The following is an 18,501-nucleotide window of genomic DNA, read 5'->3' on the forward strand; positions in this document are numbered from 1 at the left end:
CATATTGTCTATGGAGTATTTTCTTTCCTTATTTTTTATTGATTCTAGTTTTTTAAATGTGAAGATTTTTATCTCAATGAAGCCATATGTTAATAGAGGAGAAAATGCTTTATAGAAGCTATAAAATGCTACTTTGACTCTATCCAACAGGTGTTCGTGTATAAGCTACCTCCTCTTCCTTTTGGCTGAACCCTGTTTCGGTTCTTCCACTGGAAGTCTGTTTCTTTACTTCAGCTTTGTTTTGACCCACACGGTTTGCATGCGTCAGTTCTGCTATTTTTGCCTGCTTAGTTTATAGCGCGCATGTTGAAAGCCCAACAATTCTTTTTAAAAGAAAACAAATTCCCTTATTTATAATTTGCTCTGATAAGGTCAGAAGAATGGCAACTTCTTTTGATAAAGGAGAAAAACATTTTTGGAAGAATTCAGATGAGGCATCTCTTCATCTGGGACTCTTTATTTCTGAAATTAAGTAGGATTAGCATATAACCATAAATGGAAGATGTATTTTTGTGTGCCTGGAATGGCTAAAACAAAATGTAACTCTATGTTCTTGAATGAATGATCCATTTTCTATGTTATGCAAATTTGGTTTTTATGTAGGCTTTCCAAAAGAGGAAATCACATATCCATAAATGAAGAATAAAATATAATAAAAATAAATGCAAGAAGAACTGTTCATCTGCTCAATCAGATGATTTAGTTAGCTATCTGCTTTTAATTATTTTTCTAAGAGAAAAGGTTTTGTGCTGCAAGTCGTGCTTGAACAGCACCCTTCTGAAACCACATGGTTTTGGCTCAGAGACCTGGAGGAAGGGGCCCATCCTGTGAAGAAACCGAATAAACCTATCATGAAATGATTGGATCTCCAACCAGTCTTGTTGTAAATATCATACAAGATATGAATTAACAGATTACATTAATTGGCCTCAGATTGTTACTAATGGAGCTTCTCATAAATTGTGCTGAGCCAAGTTACCAAAACTGTCATTGCAGAAAGCATCTAGCTCTTCATTTGTAATCCTTTAAGAAAAATCTAAGGATATTTCCTTAAATTTCAGAAAAATACTGTCATAATACTTTATGAAAACCACATAAAATGACACTAAAGATTAAATTATTTTCCAAAAATTAGGTGGGTAACTGAAAATGGGATTCCTTCCCACATCTTATACCACCACTACTATTACCTATTACTACCACTTACTACTAAAGAGTCAGAGACTCGATAGTAAAAAATAAAGCCATAAAATATTGGAAAATACTGGAAAAAATTTGGATACTTTTATTACCAAATGGGAAAGTTTATCTAAGTATGATCTCAAATCATGAGTTCATAGAATTATAAATGTAATCAAATAAGGATACAATTTGTGTATAGCAATAAAATATGTCCTACACAGAAAATGTAACAAGGGACGAGTCTCTTATATGAAAAGTTATATCAATTCTATGCAAATTGACCTAAAATATGGAAGGACAGGGTTCACAAGAAAGAAAACAGAATATCTCTTAAATATGGAGAGCTATGTGGCTTCACTCAAAATTAGGGAAAAACTTTTCCAATTTATGTAACATTTAATATATACTTCCACTTTATCCATTCAACTACCGATGAACACTTGGGTTGCTTCCATACCTTGGCTATGGTAAATAATGCTGCAATAAACATAAGAGTGCATATATCCTTTCAAATTAGTGTTTCTGTATTCTTTGGGTAAAGGCCCAATTTGTAAAATAATTTTTTTAGGAATTATGCACCTAATTACACCTACCTAGATACCTTTCTGATTTATCAAAAATTTTTGTGGATAGTAAATGATTAGTCATTAGACTTGTACAATTCACTTTTTTTTTAATTCCAGTGTAATTAATGTACAGTGTTATATTAGTTTCAGGTGTACAATATAGTGATTCAACAATTCTGTTATTACATGTTTTCTTTGGAGAATGTTCTGCCCATTTTTAATTAGATTTTTTTTTTGGTATTGAGTTATAAGAGTTCTTTATATATTTTGGATACAAACCATTTATCAAATATCTGCAAATACCTTCTCCCATTCGGTAGGATTTTAGTTTTGTTGACTGTCTCTTGTTTCAGAACTTTCAATTTTGATGTTGATCCAATAGTTTATTTTTGCTTTTGTTTCCCTTGCCTCAGGAGACCTATGTAGAAAGATGTTGTTACAGCCAATGTCAGAGAGACTATTGCCTGTGCCTTTTTCTAGAATTTTTATGGTTTCTGGTCTCACATTTCAGTCCTTAATCCATTTTGAGTTTATTTTTGTGGATGGTGTAATACAGTGGTCTAGTTTCATTATTGTACATGTAGCTGTTCAGTTTTTCCACTACCATTTGTTGAAGAGTGTCTTTTTCCCATTGCATATTTTTTGCCTCCTTTGTCAAAGATTAATTGACCATATAATCATGGGTTTATATTTGGGTTCTCTAACTGTTAAATTGATATACATGTCTATTTTTGTGTGAGTACCATGGTGTTTTGATTACTACAGCTGTTTTTAATTATGTTCAGTTAGCCAACATACTAATTTTTGATGTAGTGTTCAACGATTCATTAGTTGCGCATAACACCCAGTGCTCATCAAAACACATGCCCTCCTTAATACCCATCACCTCATCACCCAGCTTACCTCATCCCCCCACCCCCTCCCTTCTGTAACTCTCAGTTTGTAGTACATCCAAGTGGGATTGTGATACCTCCAGCTTTGTTTTTTCTTTCTTAGATTGTTTCAGCTATTTGGGGTCTTTTGTGATTCCACAGAAATTTTAGGATTATTTGTTCTAGTTCTGTTAAAAATGCTGTTGGTATTTTGATAGGGTTGCATTAAATGTGTAGATTGCTTTGGGTAGTAGGGACATTTTGACAATATATTTTCTCCCAATCCATGAGCATAGGATCTCTTTTCATTAGTTTGTGTCATCTTCAATTTCTTCATCAATGTTTTATAGTTTTCATTGTACAGGTCTTTCACCTCCTTGCTTAAGTTTATTCCTAGGTATTCTTTTTGGTGCAATTGTATAGTTGATGTTATGTATCACATCAGTTGATTTGCAAATATTAAATCACCCTTGTATCCCAGGAATAAATCCTACTTGATCATGGTGAATGATTTTTTAATGTATTATTGGATTTGGTTTGCAAATATTTTGTTGAGGATTTTTGCATCTATGTTCATCAGAGATACTGGCCTGTAGTTTTCTTTTTTTATGGTGTCTTAACCTGGTTTTGGAATCAGGGTATGCTGGCCTCATAGAATGAATTTGAAATCTTTCCTTCCTCCTCTATTCTTTGGAATAGTTTGGGAAAAATAGGTATTAACTCTTCTTTAACTGGTAGAATTCACCTGTGAAGCCATCTAGTCCTGGACTTTTGTTTTGGGGAGTTTTTTTTTTTTTTTTATGGATTCAGTTTCTTTGCTGGTAGTAGGTCTTTCAAATTTTTCTCTTTCTTCCTGATTCAGCTTTGGAAGGTTATATGTTTCTAGGAATTTACCCATTTCTTCTGAATTGTCCAATTTGTTGGCATATAATTTTTCATAATATTCTCCTACAATCATTTGTATTTCTGTGGTGTCAGTTGTTATTTTTCTCCTTTCATTTATTATTTTGTTTGAGGGGTTTTTTTTTTCTTTGATGAGTTGGCTAAAAGTTTTATCAATTTTATTGAATTTTTTATAGAATCACCTAATTTTATTTTTTTAGTTTGTATTTGTTTATGTCTGCTCTAGTCTTTATCTCCCTCTTTCTACTGATATAAGGTTTTATTGTTCTTTGCTAGCTCCCTCGGGTGTAAGGTTTAGTGGTTTGAGATTTTTCTTGCTTCTTGAGGTGGGCCCGTATTGCTATAAACTTTCCTCTTAGACCGGTTTTTGCTGCATCTCAAAGATTTTCGACCATTGTGTTTTCATTTTCATTTGTCTCCATGTTTTTTTTTTTTTTTACCTCCTCTTTGATTTCTTGGTTGACCAATTCATTGTTTAGTAGCATGTCCTTTAACCTCCATATATTTGTGTTCTTCCTAGATTTTTTTCTTGTGGTTGATTTTAAGTTTCATAGCATTGTGGCCAGAAAAGATGCATCATATGACTTCAATCTTTTTCAGTTTGTTGAGACTTGTTTTGTGGCCTATTCTGTTCTGTGATCTATTCTGGAGAATGTTCCACGTGCACTTGAAAAGAATGTGTATTATGCTGTTTTAGGATAGAATGTTTTTAATATATGTTAAATCCATCTGGTCCAATGTGTCATTCAAAGCTATTGTTTCCTTGTTGATTTTCTGTTCGATCTATCCATTGATGTAAGTAGGGTGTTAAAGCCCTCTATAATTATATGATTGTTACTTCCTTTTTGTTTGTTATTAACTGCTTTATGTATTTGGGTGCCCTCTTGTTGGATGCATATTTACAGTTCTTATATCTTCCTTTTGGATTGTTTCTTTATGATTATGTAATGTCCTTGTCTCTTATTACAGTCTTTAAGTCTATTTTATCTGATGTCAGTATTGCTACCCTTTCTTTTCACTTCCATTTGCATAATTTTTTTCCAGCACTTCACTTTTAGTCTGTATGTTTCTTTAGGTTTGACATGAGTCTCTTGTAGGCAGCAGATAGATAGATCTTGCATTTTTATCCATTCCATCACCCTATGTCTTTTGACTGGAGTATTTAATCCATTTAAATTCAAAGTAATTATTGATAGGCATGTACTTATTGCCATTTGGTTATTTTTCCCTTTTTAAAAATTTTTTGTTATGTTAATCACCATACATCATTAGTTTTTGATGTAGTGTTCCATGATTCATTGTTTGTGCATGATACCCAGTGCTCCATGCAGAACATGCCCTCTTTAATACCCATCACCAGGCTAATCCATCCTCCCACCCCCTTCCCCTCTAGAACCCTCAGTTTGTTTTTCAGAGTCCATCGTCTCTCATGGTTCGTCTCCCGCTCCGGTTACTTTTTAAATGGTTTTTGCAGTTCTTCTCTGTTCCTTTCTTCTCTGTCTTCTCTCATAGATTGCTGGCTTTCTTTAGTGATATACTCGGATTCCTTTCTCTTTAATTGTTGCATATCTATTACCAGATTTTGACTTGTGGTTACCATTTAGGTTTATATGTAATATCTTTTGCATATATTCTATGTTAAGTTGATGGTTGATTAATCCCATTCTAAAAGCACTAAACATTTATTCCTCTCCCCATCACACACATTTTAAGTATATGGCAATATACTTCATATCCTTTTTATTTCATAAATCCCTTGATTCATTTTTATAGATATAACAATTTTACTCCTTTTGTGTTTCCTACTTTTCTTACTCCTGTTTATGGTCTTTCCTTTCCATTCAAAGAATCCCCTTTAGTATTTCTTGTAGGGCTGGCTTAGTGGTGATGAATTCCTTTAAGTTTTGTATGTCCAGGGAAACTCTTTATCCCTCCTTCCATTCTGAATGTTAGATTTGCTGGATAGAGTATTCTTGCTGCAGGTTTTTTTCTTTCAGCACTTTGAATATATCATGCCACTCTCTTCTTGCCTGCAAAGTTTCTGCTGAAAAATCAGTTGATAGCTTTATGGGGTTTCCCTTGTATATGACGGTTTTGTTTGCTCTGGCTGCTTTTAAAATTCTCTCTTTATCAGGACTTTTTACTGTTTTAATTACTATGTCTCTTGGTGTAGATCTCCTTGCATTGCTTTTGTTAAGAGTTTTCTGTGCCTCCTGGATCTGGATTTGTTTCCTTCCTCAGACTTGGGAAGATTTTAGCTATGATTTCTTCAAATACATTTTCTGCCCCCTTTACTCTTTTTTTTTTTTCCCTTCTGGGATCCCTATAATGTGAATGTTGTTATGCTTATGTCCCAAAGTTCCCTTAATCTATTCTCATTTTTTTATTTTTTTTCTTCTTTTCAGCTGATTGCTCTCCATTACTCTGGATTCCACATTCCCGATATGTTCTTCGGCTTCCTCTACTATTTTTTCTGTCTAGTGTATTTTTAATTTCAGTTATTGAATTCTTCATCTTTGGTTGGTTCTTTTTAATGTTTTCTAGCTCTTTGTTGAGGGCCTCACTGAGACCGTCCCCTCTTTGCTCAAGTCCAATAAGTATCTTTATGACCAATACCTTAAATTCTCTATTAGGCGTATTATTTATCTCCATTGCATTTGGCTCTCTTGTTATGATTTTGTCCTAATTCTTTCATTTGGGACATATTCCTTTGTCTCCTCATTTTTTCTAACTCTGTTTCTATGTGTTAGGATAGTCAGTTACATCTCCTGCTCTTGAAAGTAGTTGCCTTATGAAGAAGAGGTCCTGTAGTGTCCTGCAGTACAATGTCCCCTGTTCACCCAAACCTGGTGTTTCATGGATGTCTCCTTGTGTGTTGCATGCACCCTACTATTGTGGGTAAGCTGTGTTTGCCTTCAGTCCAGTCATCTGCAATGGCTCTCTTTGCCTGTTGTAGACAGGGTTTGGTCCCTGTGTTGTTAATGGGCAGTCTGAGGCTACCAGTTGGGTCAGACCAGATATTTGCCAGATCTATGATTGCATCAAACTGCAAGGTGCTCTTCCTGTGTTGTCCCCTGAGAAGCTTTCTTTGGTGGGTAGGGCCTGTAGTCAGATCAGATGTCTGCCCCCAGCCCACTGCTAGGGCCATAGTTGAACTGGTGTGTGTGGTTATCTTCCCTCTCTCCCTAGGGCAAAAGTTACTTTGGAGTGATGCTAGCCCTTGTTGGGGTTGCTTGCACACTGCCATGCTTGTGGTGTTGCTTTGGATGGACTCCTGCTGAAGGCCTGTTGAAGTGGGCTGGTCTACAGGAGAATGTGTAGGAGGGTACACAGTGTTAGCAAGGTTTACATGGGTCTACTGTGGAGGGGACCTGTAGGTGCTTTGGAAAACTTTTCCATTGCTGGTTGGAGGGGGCAGGTTGCAGGAGAATGCAGAGGCGAGGCACATTGGTTAGTAAGCTAGGTGGAGAGTGTTTCATCTATACTGGTTCCAGCATGTGTCCATGTATCTGGGCTGGGGAGCAGGGCAGGGAAATGGGACCCCTCCCAGTTCTTTTATTCTCAGAGAAGTCTCCTAAAGATCACTGCTCCTATAGCACACATTCTGAGATCAGTCAATAAATCTTCCCATATACACCAAGGGTTTTTCAAACTGCTGCTTCAACGCTGTATCTCAGTGGGGCTGTTAGTTATGCTTTCTCTTTAAGGGTGGGGACTCAGTTTTTATTGCCCTCTGGATTTCAGAACCAAGCTGCTGATTTTTAATGTTCCAGTTGTTAAGCCTCACCAATTATAAGAACTCAGAAGTTAACCAATCTGGTTTTCAAAGCCAAATCTTATGGGGATTCATTTTCTCAGTGCAGGTTCCCCATGCCTGGGGTCCCCGGTGTAGGTTCTGCCCCTCTCCTCTCTCTGCTCCTGCAGTGTCCCTCCCTTCTGCAGATAGTCCCATGAGTCCAACCATGTCTCTGCCCTTCCCTCTCTCTACAGTTATAGAGAGTGTTCTATCAGTCTTTCAGTCATTTTCTGAGTTACTTACACTGATGTGGGTATTATCTAGGTATATCCATGGGATGAGGCGAGCTTAGGATACTCCTACTCTGCTATCTTCCCTGGAAGTCTCACTTATTTACTTAACTCTCTTTAAAGAAAACTAACAAAAACAAATTTGAGAAGGACATATAGAAAGTAAAAAAAATAAGAAAGGAGGAAGGATGGAAGAAGGGAAGAAAAGGGAGAGAATGATAAGGAGAAAGAGAAGAAGGAAGAGAAGAAGGCAAGAGGGAGGGGAAAAAGGAAAGAAGGGGAAAACACTACAATTTGTCAACAAAAATTACACCTCAACCATGTGTCATCCTTGCAGGCAGAGCCCCTAGCATTCACATTCTACAGCTTGGCCCTTTGCTTAGGGAAGGTTAACCTATTCTCAGGACCAGAGGGGGCTATGTATTATTGGCCAAAATCTATTCTCAAACCATAATCTTCAGCCTGCAGCATCAGCATCACCTAGGAATTCCATCCAAGACCAACTGAATCAGAAACTCAGGGGTTGGGGCCCAGCAACCTTGGGTTTAACAAGCCCTCTGTGTGTTTCTGATTCAGCTTAAAGTTTGGGGACCATTAGTATATGCCAGTTGTAGTAAGATTTACTCTTGCCAAGTGCTTTTTTAGGAAAGTAGATATAACATAACTGAGCAATAAAATATTGGGTGGTAGGAGATGATCTAGAATTTTTAGCATTTGAATATGTAAATGGAAGATATATGCTTGTAGGCACTGCAACAATGTAGGCCAAAAGGGGAATCCTGCTTACAGTTGAGTTTGGCAGACCTGGCCTGGTCTGGGCATATTTTGTTACATGAGCAAATATGCCAAATTTTATCTACAAACATATTTTAATTATATTTATTTCATAATTTTTTACTTTTACTTTCTATTCTAATAAAGATGAAAACTGGATTTCACTTTAGGAGGAAAAGATTATTTCATTAATACAAAGATGTTTTTAAAAGTCAGTTTAGGGGGAAAGGAATTAGTATTAGCCAAGTACCTACTATAATGCCAAACTCTTCACATACCTTCTCTCTCTCTCTCTCTCTTTTTTAAAAAAGACTGTATTTATTTGAGAGAGAGAACAAGTTGGGGGTGGAGAGGCAGAGGGAGAAACAGACTCCACAGGGAGCCTAACACAGGGCTCAATCTCAGGACCCTGAGATAATGACCTGAGCCCAAGGCAGACACTTAACTGACTGAGCCACCTAGGCACCCCAACATACCTTCTCTTTATTACCATTTTCCCTATTCAGTCTTAGGCTAATTCAATTCCTTATAGTCAACCTAGTTGTAAATTACTCCCGTACTTTTCATTTTATCAGAACACTCTCTCATAGCTGGCTTTAATCTTGTTATCAGGCCTTATCTTTCAAGACTTCACAAGTTCTTTGACATTTTAAGACATTAATTCTCCACAATCTGCATTTGACTTTCTGGAGAGAGATGGATTTCTTTTTTTAATTCTCAGAGCTCTGGCCTTTGCTACTGTATACCTAATTTTTTGTTATTCTTGTAATGAGTCCTCCCCAATCCAGTTTTTTCTTTGAATACACATTACTGTAAAGGATGAAGGCTCTTAGGATCACAAATCATAGTCCCATGCATATGTTTAATGCCTTTATCTGAAATATCTTTTTCCCTGTAAATTGCTTATAAACATTCGATTGGAAGGCAACCAAATATATGTTTATTTAAAGAGTTAATGGTTTGCATTTGAAAAGAGAATTAAGTGGATAATAAAGATTCTTATGGACTTTTAGAGCATGCTTATCCTAATATGTTTTAATGGTAAAATGCATAAAACCATGATGTAGTATATTTATATTTTATTTTGGAAGAGAAAAATCTGAATGGAAATCAAACATATATAAAGAATATATGCAGTACTACAGATTGTCAGTGTGCAATCCTCAATAAATCTAAAGCTATAAAACTGAACAGTAAATATAATTCACAATCCTTTTATAAGTGGCTATGAATAATGATACTGGGTCTTGCTATAGAAAATAAATAATGTGTTTATATAAGATATTTTGATAGGATAATACTAGCTTCTAAAATAAATTGACTGTTTCTAGTGATGTAAAGGATTTGATTTAAATTTTGTATATGGTATTTTTGAAATCATGCATTAGTTTATGTTCTTATAAGTAAGAATATTGCTTTCTACCTAGAATTAATCTTATATCTGATACATCAAGTATTGAGGCTTACATGCTTTTGATTGTGGCAAGCTTACAGAACTAAAATACATTTCTTATAACTTGAAATGAGAGGCTGGTAAAATTAATCACATACATTTAGAAGCATCTATTTGAAGGAAAAACAAAATAACATGCAGCAGATTTAAAAGTATTACTATGTTGTTTTTCTTTGCTCAATTTTTTAAATCTACAGAAAATTAGAAATTTTTGCATCTGTAATATCAAATATTCATAACAATAGTGTATTGACATGTATAAATATGAAATTTACAATGTAATATATAGTTCAACTATATTTAATAGAGAGAAACACTTGGAAAGTTGGAAATAACTTGCTCATGGTCTGTTCATAGCCTTCCTAGGAATATTACACACAGCTGGAGTCTATCAACAAGAGCAGATTTTTCTCAAAGTTGACTCAGATAGATTGGACAATAAGATCAAATCCATCTACTTAAATACATTAAGGAACTCACAATCTCATCCAAATTAAGCATATTCTAAAAATATCTTTTACCACTTGCCTATTTCTTATGATAAATGTCAATATCCATATCTATGTATACAGTAATTCTTACATCAAGAAATTAGAAATCAAAGAAACATATTTCAACAGAAATAAATTCAGTGTTATTCATAAACATTTATGAGGCTTGATGACATTACTTTAAGAGCACTGTGGTTATAAGTAACATCTTTAGAGGGTTCATTTAATATCTTATATGTTAAATATAAATAGAGTATTTTAGTGCTAGCTATAGAGTTGACATATTATCAGTCATTCAGTTAACAGGCATCCACTGAGTATCTACTATGTGCCAGAGACTTGGCTATGCATTCTATATATAATAGTAAACAGACACCATCTCTAACCTTATAGAGCCTACAAGCCAGTAGAGGTCATGGATTAAAGATAGTCTAATAAGCAAATTTTCCAAATGTGATAAGTACTAAGAAATAGTCAAATGAGTTGTTAAGGATAGGGAATTGGGAATAAATCATGAGGGGGTAGATGAGAAGCATGGATGATCTGGTGCCAGGGAATGCTGTCCTGTGCCCTTCAGGGCCACCTTCAGGATGGGAGAATGTATTCCACGAGTAGCTGGAAATGTAATACCACTCTTTCCCCTTGGGGTCAAAGATCTTTCTCCCTAAGTCCACATCCCCCTCCTGGAGCAGCCTGATCAATTTAGAAATAGAAACAACTGCTTTTCTCACTTTGATTAGGCACACTCCACAGGTTCATCCTGGCTTCAGAACTGCCCAGAGGTCAGCAGAAGTACTGTTATCTCTCACTCCAGTCCCATCTCTCCCTCTGCCCTACACTGCCTGTTCCCTTCCCCCATAGGCATTATACCCCCAATAAACTTCCTGTATGTTGTTATCTCAGAATCTGCCTCCTGCGTAACACATACTTCAACAGCCAATGTCCCATGGCTGTGACTTGGAGAGATCTACCATAGAGAATTAAATATCACAGGAAAGAGGCCACGGATGGAAAAACAGAGGATAGAAACTTTGCTGACAAAGTAATGTAAAAAGGGTGTGAAGATGCAGTAGCATATTCACTAATATTGTTTGTATATATTAATAAACCCAAGTAATTGAGGAATAGACTTGAGTTTATTTGGAAATGAATATTGGAATATAAATTATGAGTTCATTAAATATCACACTAAGTCACTTGAGACTTATTCAATAAGCAAAAGAGTGTCTGTTTTTTTGAGGAAGAACAAAAATATTCACACCAGAGTTTCAAAGATAGACTTAATAAAGAGTAGAGGAAATGAGTAAGTTAAAAATACATTGCAGTCAGTGGTCAAGGTGAGAAATTATGAAACTATGGACTGGAGTAGTGAATATAGATAAGTAGCAGTAGAAAAATATTACAGATTTTTTGGAGGCAGGTTTCACAAATATGTGGTTAGTTCAGAGTAAAGAGTAAGTCAAAATTAAATTTGTTTCCTATAAGATTGGAAAGATGTTGCTTAAATTAGCTCAGGCAAAAACAGTGGTCAAAGAGACAAGTTTGAGAAATGAGAAAAGGTAATGAGTTCAATTTTGTCATGTTTTGAGGCAATAGTGGGCCATCCTTGTGCATATTTATGTCAAGATAGAAATTCTCATCTCTAGGTCGGAAGGAGACTGTATCTAGAACTGTCTATACAGAGACTATGCTTGAATCTGTGTGAATATGATGAGGTAAAGCCCACACAATGAAAATCAAATGTTAGAGTATGGCTTTGTGTTTATTCAATGCCATAGATAATTAAGCAATTGACTAAAAAATGTTTGTTGAGCATCCCCTAAGGTCTTTATCTAGTTACTTAGGTCAATATTCCCAATAATATTCAAGTTGGAGAAAATATGGAAAAGCTTCGCTAATTTTAACTTCTAAGTCCTAGTTTCCTCGTCTATAAAAATGCAAATAGCAACTTCACAGAATTGTAGCTTTAAATGAAATGTGTAAGTAATTTCTGATACATTAATTAAACATAAAGAAGAAATAAACAGACTTGCTAAGATAGATGGGTTAGTTTTTATCAAATGCAATAATAAGGCTAGGAGTCAGAAATACAGAGCAGATAGAGAGCAAACACCATCAAGGACTGGGCCATTTTCATCTTTCTTCATTGCCACCCTTAGCTCATCCTTAAAGGCTTTTTCCTTAAGCTTGTTGTATTATAATCACAGAATATCTGCTGCATCTTGCTGGGCAGGAAATAGGAGGGGAAGGATCAATGATAAAAATGGTTTTCTTCTAGTGAGATTCTGCCTTTATGGTGATTAGACAGCCTCCCAAAGCTATGTTATAGGGGGAAAAATGATAAAGAGAAAAACATTGCACAAAATATTGAGATGGATATGTAAAAATATATTCAAAGCCAGACATATCGTAAACAAACAGAAACAACAAAGGCTAAAAGAGATTATTAAAGCACAAACAGAATGGGAGAAACCAAAAACATGTAAAGAAATCAACTAATATTTATAATCTGTAACAGTAAGAAACCATATTAAATAAAAGAATGTCTTCCGTTGCTGAATAACCTAGAATTCTAAACCCAGGTAAACTAATACGTGAGAGGCAGGGCAAAATCAATTGTAGTTTTAGGCAAAGGCAGGATTTTCCATTCTTGATGAAAGAACTCGGGATATTCTTCAGGAACTTACAGTTTTGAATTACTCAAACCCTTTCCTTCCTCAGAGTACTCAGACATGCTCTTGCTTTCGCCCTGCCAAGAGCTTTTACAGCTCTACACTAATATGACTCCTAATATCACTTGGGTCCTAGTTTAAATGGGATTTGTTCTGAGATGCTTTCTTGATTACTCAAATCTGAATAATGATTCAGAGTATTATTTTTAATAATCTTTTGCATGACCTGTTCATTTCTCTTCATAGCCTTGATCACATGTTGAAATGTATACCTGTTTATACATCAAGAGAGGGACAGTGGACAAGGAGATGGACACTGAGCAACCAAAAATGCCTGTTATCCATGCATGATTTTTCTGTACTTCCTCCCTTCCTTTCTCCCTCTCTCCCTCCTTCCCTTTTCCTCTCTTCCTCATTCCATCCATTAATTCATTCACAAATATTTATTGAGAACCAGCTATGTACTTGACATTACAACCCATAGACTTGTCTGCAGAGAAAAATAAAAACAGAAAAATTAAATATTCATCTTGGAAAGAACTATGTTGGGGTATGCTCAAAAAGAGATATACAGAGCAGCTAACAGCATGGAGGAAAGAAAGCATTATTTCCTAGAGAAAGGAACATTGAATCTGAAATTTGAGGGTTCATTAAAAATCACTATATGAAGAGGATATATTGAGAGAAAGTCTCTCCAGGCAAAAAAACTTTCTACTATATTAAATGTAATAAACACATACCTCAAAAGGCATATTCGGCATAGTAAATTTTATATATCCAAATATATAAAATCTGATGAAATCAGAGAGGGAGACAAACCATAAGAGACTTAACTATAGGAAACAAACTGAGGGTTACTGGAGGGGAAGGGGGTGAGGGACAGGGTAACTGGGTGATGGGCATTAAGGAGGGCACTTGATGTAATGAGCACTGGGTGTTATATGCAACTAATGAATCACTAAACTCTACTTCTCTACCTCTGAAACTAACTAACTAACTAAATAAATAAATAAAATATATCTCAAATACAGATCTGTTGTCTTATACATAGCTAGTCATTATTGTTATTACCAAGAATAAACTATCTTCACTGTGCTCTAATCACTGGCTGCACATATCCAATGATTGGAAGAACTAAAAAAAAAAAAATTAAAATTCAGTATGTGTAAATTTTGTTTGGAATAAGTAGAACTTTACTCCATGTATTTCTTTTTTTACAATTCCCAGAGGGCATGTTTCTTAGGGAAACAATATATACTTTTTGTCTCCAATCTTAAACAAGTCTTCGTGCTAAAGTGGTTTGAAAACACAAATACACTTATCTTGCATTCTGACACACTGCTAGATGCTGATGGTAAGTGTGAACAAAATTCATTGTTTCTACCCTCACAGGTGAAGTTTTAGATGCAGGCAAATGAACAAGTAATAGAAGCAGAGTTTAGTGAGTGCAAGGAAATGTGTAAGAGGGGCACATTTGAAGGTAAAGTAAGACAAACACAAGGATTTGGGAAGACTTAGATATTCATTCATCATAAAACTTACCCAAGAACCTTGCATCAAAACAAACAGAAACCTTTTTTGATTCTATGCCCAATGCAAGACATATAGTCCATATCTCTATTCCCCTTCAAGGTAAAACTTTCTAAAATAATTTTCTGTGTTTGTTTTATGTACTTCTCCATCAATAATTTAACTCTTCCCATTATTACTTAATCACATGAATCCAGAAAAACTGTTCTTGTCAAGGTTACCAATGGCTTCTAGATAGCCCAAACACATTGCTTACCTCCCAGTCTTTAACCTGGACTCTCAACAATGTTCTCTATTTTGTGAAGATTATAATTTTACACACACACACACAACCAATTCAATTGACTACTGAGCTCTAGACTTGTATGCCCAACTATCTACTTGGTATCTACATTTAGATGTCTAATAGACATTTTAAATGTAAAAGGATTTATTGCTCTAATAATTCCAATGGTATGGGAAATTTAATCAACACCCCTTTTACTACAAATACACAGAAATGCCATTACAACCTAAGGAATTAAGGAATAGGACCAAGATATAAGCCCTAACTTCTAGTGGTTGGGTTTTTAATGCTCATATTAGCACAGGAGATGTGATATTAAGCTCAAGTGAAAAATCAAGCCTGCTTCTGCCCACAACAGAGTATAAACAAATTACTCTCCTAGGAGAGAAAAGAAAAGAAAAGAGCAAAGGAAAGAGCAAAGGAAAGAAAGAAAAGAAAGAAAAGAAAAGAAAGAAATGAAAACTCAGACTCGGGCAGGCGCTGACATGGAGGAGCTAAGTAATGACCAAGTTGGAAAATCAACCTAATTGCCAGTGAAACCTTTGGAATATGTAGAAGAAATAAACCAAATGACCCAAGAGCCTGGAGGCCTATAGAAAACTCAATGTAATAGGAAAATTAGCTCAAAACCAAAATTTCGAACCATTAATAAGTAGTGAGGGGGAGTAAACAAACACAACAGGAAAATTAGCACCCCAAGAACTTGAGTTATGGCAATTTGAAAATGCTACAAAATAATCACAATATCTTTAAAAGATAAAAGATATAAGGGAGGGTTTAAAATATATTAAGGTCCAGACTTGCATATCCAACTCTCTACTAGATATATAAACCATAAGAATATTTTAACAAGCCCCCAGTGACCAACCCTGAAGTAGAGCCATCACATCTATCCACATTGCTTTGGCCACAGGTTAGGCACATGGTCACCTATAAGTAAAGGGTGCCCAGAAAGAGGAGAAAATAGGTTCTATGTGCACATGCAAGGTTCTACCAAAAGATCAACAAATAAAGATAATAACTATATAGAATATTTGAATAGCAAAATTGAAAGTTTGATCTACTATAAAATATATGGGTGGAGATGGAGGGGTATGTCCATATATCCCTTAAAAAAGAACCAGTAAAAAGGGAACACATCCTTTTCTAAGTATATTTCAGCAAATAGGATATTTACAAAATTGCTGATATACTTGCTTGCAAAGAAGTCTTAGCAAATTCCAACAACCTTCCATCTCGACAAATTTCAACAAATTATAGATGACATTTTGCAGTCATAAAGCAACTAAGGTAGAAATATATTTTTATAAATAATTTAAAAATTTGGAAATTTATGTGAGTTAAAGAAAATTCTAACAAACTACAAAAAAAAAAGTTCTACATATTCACTGTGCAGTATTCAGCTAACCCAGTGTTTAGAGGCCAGTTTATAGCTTTGGATACATTTAGTAAATGACATGAAGAGTGAAAACAAATTAGTTAAATTAGAAATTGTGAAACTTGAGACAGTAGATTTTTGAAAATGGGAAGCAGAAAAACAAGGATTAACAAAAATAATGAAAGAGAAAAAAATTCCTTTAAAAATTACATATAAATTGAATAAAACAAGATTGACTTGAAAAAATGATAAAGGAAAACAATATCAGAAATGGAGGCAGATAGAGTAGATATTTGTAAATGATTTGAGAACGCTATTATGCCAAAACATATAAAGACATAACAAAATAAAATGGACAACTTTTTAGAAAAACATACTCTATCAAAAATTGAGAAAAACTAGAAAATTAGAGTGAATGCATGACCATTAAAAAATTGAACAATCAAGACACAAAACACTTTGGGTAGGTTTTACCAAATTTTAGAGGAAAAGATAATCTTGTTCCATATTATTTCAGAGAATGCCCAAAGATCTACAAAAATTGCATTAAAATATTTATATGGATATAAAATATCTATAAAATTATATTTAAAATGTGATAACCAGTCTAGATGCACACTGTAGGGATGTAAGTTGGCTAAACACTTGGGAGAGCAGTTTGTTGGTATCTATCAAGTCTGAAGAGGTACATAAACAGCAGTTCCCTGGACCAAGTGAAAAGAAATGGAAGAAGCAGAAATGGACAGGTGGAGTCCAGCCAGAAGACTTCTTTGCAAATCTAAGACATGACTCTGACCTTCTCCCTGAATTCATTGTCAATATTTTTCTTAGAATGGTGTAAGGGGAGTGGCTGATAACCATTAATTATCTGTATGAATGAAACAATGAATGAGCGTAATGAAAATATGTGAGGCCCTATTCTGTATGTCGAATGGAGTCCAAATGGGAAGTCCCTGCTCCTTTTTCAAGCAATAATCTGGATTATTTAGATGTCAGTACACCGTTACTGCTGGTTATTTCCTTTTAACCAAAAAAAAACCTGTATCAGTGGGAAAGCAAAACAGACAAAGAAAAACAATCAGGGTATTCTAACATGCAAAAGTAAGGCTAGATCAGTTTTCAAATGTACCTGGAAATACTGCAGAGAAAAGTTATAGGGCCTAATTAGGAAAATTATATTTGTTTTCCATCACGCTTACATATGTGTTTATATACGTGTACATCTCGAGGGTATCTCATATGTGGCTCATGCACAGATATATATTAGTTCTAATAAGATAGGCTAAATAAAAAGATCTCATTAGGCTCATATCCTTTTAATTGCATGCATTAACCATCAATTAAATCTAAGCACAATAAAGTCCTATAACAGTAGGCAATACATTTCATCTATTATAATACATATCCTGACTGTGTGATATTTAAAGATTTCTAAAGAATTGCAAATATGGCTATTAATCCTACAGCTAAACCATAACTATAAGTTACAAATATAATTTAGTATTCATGCAGCATTCTGTGTCTCTAAAGATCATGTAAATATTAAGTTAAATCTTTAATGGTTAGCCGCTGAAATTGTGGATGGAATCATAAGTTCTTTTTCTATTTTACAGCCCTCCATGGGGAAAAGAGCTATCACTGACTCATTCTCAGTGGGGGAATGCGTTACTCCTACATAGTTTTTCTCTTAAAGCCATGCACACTTAGCTAAGTAATGCCTTATAACTAAAGTTTGCAACCTTCTCTCTACCCACACTCAGCACTCTGTAATTGCACAAAGCTACAAATACTCAGAGAAAGTACTTTTTGTTGAAAATGCTTAATTTTATTTAATAAATCAGGCTTATCCAAGTTCCCCGGGCAGCCCTTTTATATGAAAGTGGTTCCACACACAGCAAACTCTGCTGGTAGCTAAGGCTATTGCTTTTGGTCATAATTCTAGAGAAATAAATAACTTAAATAAATAGACTTGAGTTTTACAAACCTGGTACCCAAACAATTCCTACTTTTATTTATGTAAAAAGAACAGAGTAGTCAGTAAAGGAGGGAATAAGGAAGTGACCAGAAAGGCAAGTAGAAATAAAACTGTATTTAGTGTTCCTAAAATTTAATAGGAAATAATCCAGAGGCTAAGACAAAGATATACAAAGGAAAAAAAATTCAGAAAAGGAAACCTAAAAAATGAAAAAAATATTAATAAGAATATTAATACATAAATGGTAAGAAACACACTCTCATACAGTGCTGAAGGAAAATGTAAATTTTCATGACAATTTTGGGAGAGAAGACAATTTACTAAAATATATCAACAGTTCTTAAATCTGTACTATATTTTATAACAAAACTATTCTAGGAAAATACCAAGATA

Source organism: Leptonychotes weddellii, chromosome 13 (genome assembly GCF_054177405.1).
Source record: "Leptonychotes weddellii isolate Sample4059 chromosome 13, ASM5417740v2, whole genome shotgun sequence".
Classification (NCBI taxonomy): Eukaryota; Metazoa; Chordata; class Mammalia; order Carnivora; family Phocidae; genus Leptonychotes; species Leptonychotes weddellii.